General features: G+C 42.5%; 1 pseudogene; it reads right to left on the bottom strand.

The window, feature by feature from the left end:
* Positions 1–864: 864 nt before the first annotated feature.
* On the bottom strand, positions 865–4,374 carry LOC125516108 (annotated as a pseudogene).
* Positions 4,375–7,543: the final 3,169 nt, after the last annotated feature.

Raw genomic sequence — 7,543 nt, 5'->3', positions numbered from 1 at the left:
GGCCACTAACAAGGTGACATTGTGCAGTAAGCAATCCATCTTGGATCTGGAGCAGCAAGCTTATCTCATCCTGGTAGAGAGGAGGAGGCAGAGGCTAACTTTTTTTTTTTTTGAACTGTGGCAGAGGCTAACCTTGGTCAAGGAGGAAGACAACTGGAGGGGACAGGAGCTGTGAGGCGGGGATGAGCTCAGCTCGGGGACAGGACATGGACGACCATCGTCACCGGAAGGAAGAGGAGTGCTTGGGGGACCGTCACCTCACCGAGGAGGCACAGGAGATCGAGAGGGGATCAAATGAGCTCCAAAGTTGAAGAGGGCTATTTTGTGTAATTCCTAGAACGAACCTTAATGAAATAATTTCCTTAGGAAGAGAAAAATCTCAAGTAGGCAAAGTTCTCCTCTGCGGATCTTGGTCTTGCATTCCTGAAACCGAACAAAAGATAATAAGCACGTCAAACTATCAGCGACTACGATAACATTCTGGACACTTGAAATGTTTATTTGTAGCATCAAGGGATACTTCTCAAGTTCGAATCCACCTCAGAATGAAGAATGAAAAAAACGTCAAGCAGGTGCAAGCTTGACCCTTTTTCAATTCACTGCTCGAACTTTTTGTTAGAAAAAGCATTAGTAGCTCAGTTCGATATAGAGTTGAGCTTCATAGGTTAGTGTGCACCAAGACTCGAGGCAACACATCAGCTTAATAGAAGCTCCTCGGATGGAGAAGGATCTTGTATTTAGCGCAATCCATCATGCATACTGAGTTGCCAGGTGCAAAATATCATCTGTAAACAGTCGGTAGAGCTGCACATTGCTAAACAGAACATAATCTGAAAATGGAGAAGACATACCGCAACACAGATAGATCGGACTCTGGACAGATAGCTTTTTCAAGCATAAACATACAAGGATTCTTACAAAAGGGGCAGAGCAGCAACTGATCCAGTTACACATATACATAACATCCTTATCCAGTACCCAATAAACTTGTGACTGACTGAAAACAAAGTTTGTGCACACTAAGATAGGCTTTGCCAGAAAAGTACTGTGATCTAAAGACCTTCCGGATATCCCCTTTTCTTCACTTGGCGTCCCTGTTCAAAGCAACACAGAACAAGGATCAGGATGGACATAATTGAGCATGACAAGGATCTGGAGAACTGAGAAGTAGCTCTACAAATGGAGGTCCAACTCTATGCAGTACCCAAAAGTCAAAACGATGGAACTGTTCATATAATAAATGCCCTGACCCTTGATATCCCTCCCAAACTACAAGCAGGTTATAGAGGGGAAAACCACACCCAGGTACCATACTTTTTAGAATGGATTTATTATACACTACTTGTCATATAAAAGGAAAATCTTCATTGACACATATATGAAACAGAAAGCATACATAACCATGAGCATACGATTCATAATTGAAATCCATGTGAGAGAGACAGCATGCTTCAGCATACAGACATGACACATCAATTCCGTTATACAACAAAACTCCGAACATACAAAGGATTGATACTCTGAGGTATATTAGCTTGACGACCACAGTTCATAGTCTAACCCCTGTCCCTCTAGGTTCTCTTAGCTATCCTTGATTGCCCATTGTGATATCGCCAACCATGCACTCATGCACAGGGGACACCCCTATTACGAATGTTTCTCCTCTATGATAACTCAAATAAAAACTTCTATTGAAGCTGCTTCGCGAAAAAGAAACGTACCTACACAAAACAAGCATCATCCAAGCAGCAGAAGAACAATTAGCTGTACTATCATACCTCCACAGAGTACATAGCAGACACATCCGATATGTAACTCAAAGACAAGTTCTCTTTTTTGGAAATGTGATAACTAAACAGTTTAGTAATTAATCAAATTCATGCACTGGAATCCTAAAACAATGTATCACACATCACCTTTTAAATTGGTAAGAAAGCAAAAAAAGATATGCACATAGATTTACTTCACCTGCTCAACCAACATTGTACACTAGAAGATCTCATGTGCTTACAGTTTCAGGTTGACCCATTTCCACCCAACTCCCCTGCCTACCAGAAAAAAGAAGGCCAATTCAAGGAGAAGTTGAATCAACTAGAAGACATGTGTGCAAAACGTTTATATATGATGTAACTTGATACTTGATAGGAAGGGATAGTAGCATTTGTGAAGGGCAGTAAAAAATAAAGCCGCCAGGACTGATCATAATCTTTTGCCAAGACATGTTAAAACTGTTTGACTGTTCACAGAAATTGCGTTCATCCAAAATTATTGTTGAGAGAGCTTGTACCATTTACGCTCAATGGGCCAAACAAAATATGCACATATTTAGAAACCTCCGACAATGAGTATTTACTTGGTACATCAGAAATTAATGAATTCGTACAATTTTTGGATCAGAAAGTAAATACATGCTGTTATGAATCGATTGATTGATATCAAGATATTCTTATCTTGCATGGATAAGTATTAAATGAAAAACATAACAAACTTTAAGCTTCCACAAGTGAGTCGAATAAATCATGTTAGGTACAGAGTAAACTTAATACGAAGGTATTACCCGCAGTATAGAAATTTCTGTGCAAAACAAACTGCCTCAACAAGAGCAATACATAGATCATGTAAAGGCCTTCAAAAGAGAAAACCTTGCATGATCATCCTTGAGCGCAGGGAATATGGGCGGCCAAATCATCATAAAAGGATAGATAGCACTGAAATGTCGATCCTTTTCTGCCATCCCATGCACTTTATGTAGTGTCCTGCTAGTGACGTCCAGATAGAGTATGCGTCCACACATTGTCTTCAAGAACACAAACTGAACATTATCTCCCACCTGGCTTATATAGGCGTAACTAATAACCTCGTCCTCAAGCGTGTGATCTCGCATCCTCAAGTTAGCCCACATCTGATGCAAACAAAGGGTATCGACCAGCAACCAGTTGTCCCCCTTGTGGAGCCAGATGCAAAGTTGATGCTCCTTGACATGGACATGGATGAGATATAGACCAGAAGCATCATCAGCCCGAGACAAGATGGTGTGAAGAGTGTGATACTTCACTCCTTGTGGGAGCAGAATTCTGGAAAAACTCGAGGTCGCCAAATCCAAGACAATAATGTCATTACTGAAGACGTCAGCCATATAAATTTTATCGTCAACAAGCACAGGTTTCAGTGCAGGCAGCATATGAGGGAGTTGTGTTGTGGCCGAGGTATGCATGCACCAGACGCCGCCTTGCAACATATACACACGCACCTTGAAAGTTTTTGTTTGCGCGGTACACTCCGCCAACACATACAGGTAGGACAGCCCATCGCCTTCTTTGGAGAGGATTGCACCAAGAAGTTTTTGCATGCGGTTCTGGGCGGTTGGGAGTGGTGGGATGAAGTCCATGTCTCTCTCAGGGCACAATGGGCGGTAAACTCCATGTGTCACTTCTGTTCCTTTGCGGTATCTGGTGAAGATGCTGCCATTCTGGCAGTGCATGATCCATATTCCGTCACCGTAGGCGTCGAAGCTATGGCTCGCCACGCGGCGGACAACGGTGTCAAGCTCCGGGGCCTGGGGCTGCAGTGGGACAAAGCGCGGAGTAGCGTACAACCCCAACCCGGTCCACCTTACGTCGATGTATAAGCCAAGGAGGCGGGGTGGGTTGCGCTTGCGGAAACGGCAGAGGAACCCGCGGTCTGAGGCGAGGTGGTACCAGCGCTTGCAGAGCGCGGACGAGGGTGGTAGGGAAGCCGACACGGATGAGGATCTCGATGAGGATGTTGTCATCGTTAAGCACCTCGGATATCGCGCGGCCCATGGATGTCTGGGAATGCTGCTGTTGATTGCCATCCACACATGGTTTCTTCTTGGGATGGACACTGAGACATTGGCGCCAACAAAAGAAAAATGCAAACTGGCGTCAATTTCTTGAAGCAACTGCCGGGGCAAAACATCCAACACACAACATCCAGCGGAACGGACTAAAGGAAAGAAACTGTTGGGGAGAATAGAAGAGATGGGAGGGATTGGAGGTCTCACCGTTGGGGAATCACCTCCGGAGCATCCATCGATCTACCTTCCCGCCTCAGCTAGGCTCCGCACTGAGCAAGTAGATGCAATTACGTAATTTGGGGACAAATCACAAAACTGTAGCTAGGGTTCGGTTCCGCGAGAAGAGAAGAGAAGAGAAAAGAAAAAGGAAACTGTGAGATTACAGGAAGAAGAAGAACTCACATCGATCGAATCGGGAGAGGGAGGTGAAGCCAAAGCCTTCAGTGGCCGCCGCCGGGATCGCCGGGGAGATGGCTGGGCGAAGTCGCCGGAGGACACCGACCCTTTTCTTTTTCTTTTGGAGTCACGGCCTCACGGGGGCTAGAGAACTGGGTCAAGTGAATTTCCCGTGAGATACTTTTTTTCAGGGAACTGCAAAACTTTATTCATGAACGAGTTTTGTTTAAGGATCAGATATTATAAAAGTTCACTAAAAATACAAAGCATCTCAAACAAAATAAAAATTACATCAAGACTCCGAGACCTGAACGACCACTACTGTCACCAGAACGAGCCGCCGACGCGCTGCTGTTGTCGTTCCCCTACCGGGGCCAGCTTGACCTTTGTCGATGACAGCCGAAAAAATATTCGTGCACGTGCCCCTTAGGACCAACGTTTTGGAGTCACAGTCGTTGTTGTTGAACTCTTGCATAGATTTGAACTACCTGACACCAAATCTCGCCACATGATGAGAAACTCTAACCTCACCCCCCCCACCCCCCACCCCAAGGAGACAGGAGGAATCTATGTCGGAACTCCGTCGACTACATCCAAGCGGACGAACTAAAGGGGATCGAAACTCGGCAGACAAACTTGAAGAAGAAACATCGTCATCTGCTCGAGCGCCGCACCGGCGAGGACTAAAAAACCTAACCCAAACTACTAACGGGGCGGAGGTGGCGGGACTTCCCTCCCACCACCGACCGCCGAAACGGCAGGTAGAGGGAAGGCGAGTCCACAGGCTCACTGGTAAAATCTGGAGGGGAAAGTTTGCCCTAGCTACCTAGGGTTAGCAAGGAAACGAGAGAAAGTAATATGTGCTTGATTTTATTCATTAACAAGTTCCAAATGAACGATTACACTATTATGCAGCTCATTTAGATATGTTTGCCTAGATTTTGATATAGAGAAAATTATTTTAAAATGAAAGAAAATGATGGAACGATTAATCTCATTGATTGAAAACTGGGTATTTATACCTTCTTTACGAGGCAGTTAGCATTACCTTATCACTAACTACAACCGACTTAAGCATTGATTATTAGGATAAATTTAATTTTTTTGCATCGAGATAAATTTAATCCTTAACACTCCTCTCCAATCTATGTTAGTCTAAAATACGCATCGTCTTGATAAAGATTCCTCCCTAAGAATGTTCATCATCTTCATTTCGAGAAAGATTCCTCCAAAAATGTTGTGGGAAAAATATGAGGAGAATAATATTTTGATATGTTGTTTAAACTCCTTCAATCAGTGGGATAAATAAGTAGAAAATAATACAACATATAATGATTATTGTCTCTTGGCAACTCATATGAGAAAAATTTCTGAAAGGGGATAAATTTTTTAGTAACTTTATAGAACAATAAATATGCTTTATATGTTTTCCTTTAAAACCCCTGGTAAGGGAAAACAAAAAGCATGATATATGATTTTTGAGAAGATACTGCCTCATTAAGAAACATTATGAGAAACATTGAGATAAAAACTCACAAATGAAAAAGAGTGCAATACGATATGCCATTAAAAAACTCCTTTAAAACTTGATGGGAAAATATAAAGAGAAAGTGGTATGGCATATATGGACCCTTGTGTTTATATTATCTTGTTAGAAACCTTATATGAGAAACCGTTAGGGAACAACTCATAAAGGAAAAGAGAATACAATATATGCAATCCGATGATCATTATTAGGTTATAATTTGAGAGTTTTACTCCTCCAGAACTTTACAAATTTTAAGATTTTCACGTACTTATGCCATGGATGTGATTATGAAATGTAAAAGTTGGTAATGACATTGTGATTAATCTATTGGATCTTTATAATATTTTGTTTTGCAAAAGAAAACCTAACTTCTCTACAATTCGTAGTTAAGTAATTTTCAAGCAATGTGCTTTATGATATTGATCTTCATATAACCTATAGGTATATTGAATAACACTGGCTCAACTACATGATTTTAAGTGTGGTTAATCATTCTGTAGAGGAGGGGGCATAGCCGCCTCAAGAAACACACATAGCTCCTGTCACTGAAACACGCACTGCTAACTTATCACTTCGATTGACATGAGTATAGCGTTACGAAGATGTTTGTTGCACCGAAGAAGGAAATGTGTTCTTTTCTTCCGGCAAATAATATAGCCCTCACTAGATGGTCTACAGATATGGATATTATTTTTTATTTCTGGTGTTCTTTGTACTACCTTGACATTGATAAATAGATTAGAAGTTTTCTCGCAAAATAAAATGGCTACATCGATTTATTTAGTTCAGGTTCAATCATCGGCTTTTGGTAAGTGTTCACCCATACTAATATAGTAGTCAAAAGGGTCAAATTGAAGTGTTTCTTTGAAATGGACAACGAATGGGCTGAGGCAAGTTGGGCTTCAAGCTAGTGCTTTGGTGAACTGGGTCTGAGTACAATATCTCCACACTACATTTTTCTCAACCCACCCAATTCGAGTAGGGCTTTTATGTTTCAATGTAATTTCTGTTTTGAAGGTCGTGCGGCTAATGTCGACGCACACAAACTTGCCAAATACTCGCTTAGTCTCGGCCCGGGGCGCCATCTCTCGTTAGGCCAACCCCATGATCCGAGTTGTATCCCACCCATTGTGGTCTTTGATGAATAAAATTTGGCTAACCCCTCAAAAAAACCCAATTCGAGCGGTTTTTGCTAGAGGTACGGGACCAGTTTTTAAGCCAAAATCTAGCATACATCAATTTTCTTATGACATATGGACCAAATTATTTTGTTTCAGATTTACGAAGACAGTGTTAAACACAATATATTGTGACACAACATGTCACGTATGACAGAGTCCAAGAGGCGCAGGATCCAGGGAAGATATGATAGGTAGTTTAAGTTACATATAATTCTATCTCTCCTTATCTCTTGTAACCAATTCTATCTCTTGTTCTCCAAGTTGTAGACCTCCTGCCTCCTGTAATATCTCCAACAATGTATGCGCTTCAGGGATGTGTGCCCATGTCTATAAACACAAAGCACGTCGCCTCAGATCGAGGTAAGACGTTTCCACTTAATGCACATGGTAATCAGAGCCTCCTCTTCCAAACCCTAGCTCTCGATCTCCACTAGTGCCAGCCATGTCTTCCTCCAGTGCCACCCAATCCAACCTAAGTGGTCAGATCACGGAGAAGCTCTCCCGGACGAACTAAGTCATGTGGCGTACCCAAATCACTACGCAGTTGAGGGGAGCCTGCCTCTATGGCTACGTCGATGGCACCCTGCCGGAGCCGTCCCGCCTTCTCGTCACCAAGGACAA

This window comes from Triticum urartu, chromosome 6 (genome assembly GCF_003073215.2).
Source record: "Triticum urartu cultivar G1812 chromosome 6, Tu2.1, whole genome shotgun sequence".
In the NCBI taxonomy this organism is placed as follows: Eukaryota; Viridiplantae; Streptophyta; class Magnoliopsida; order Poales; family Poaceae; genus Triticum; species Triticum urartu.
This window is presented reverse-complemented; position numbering and strand designations above follow the sequence as displayed.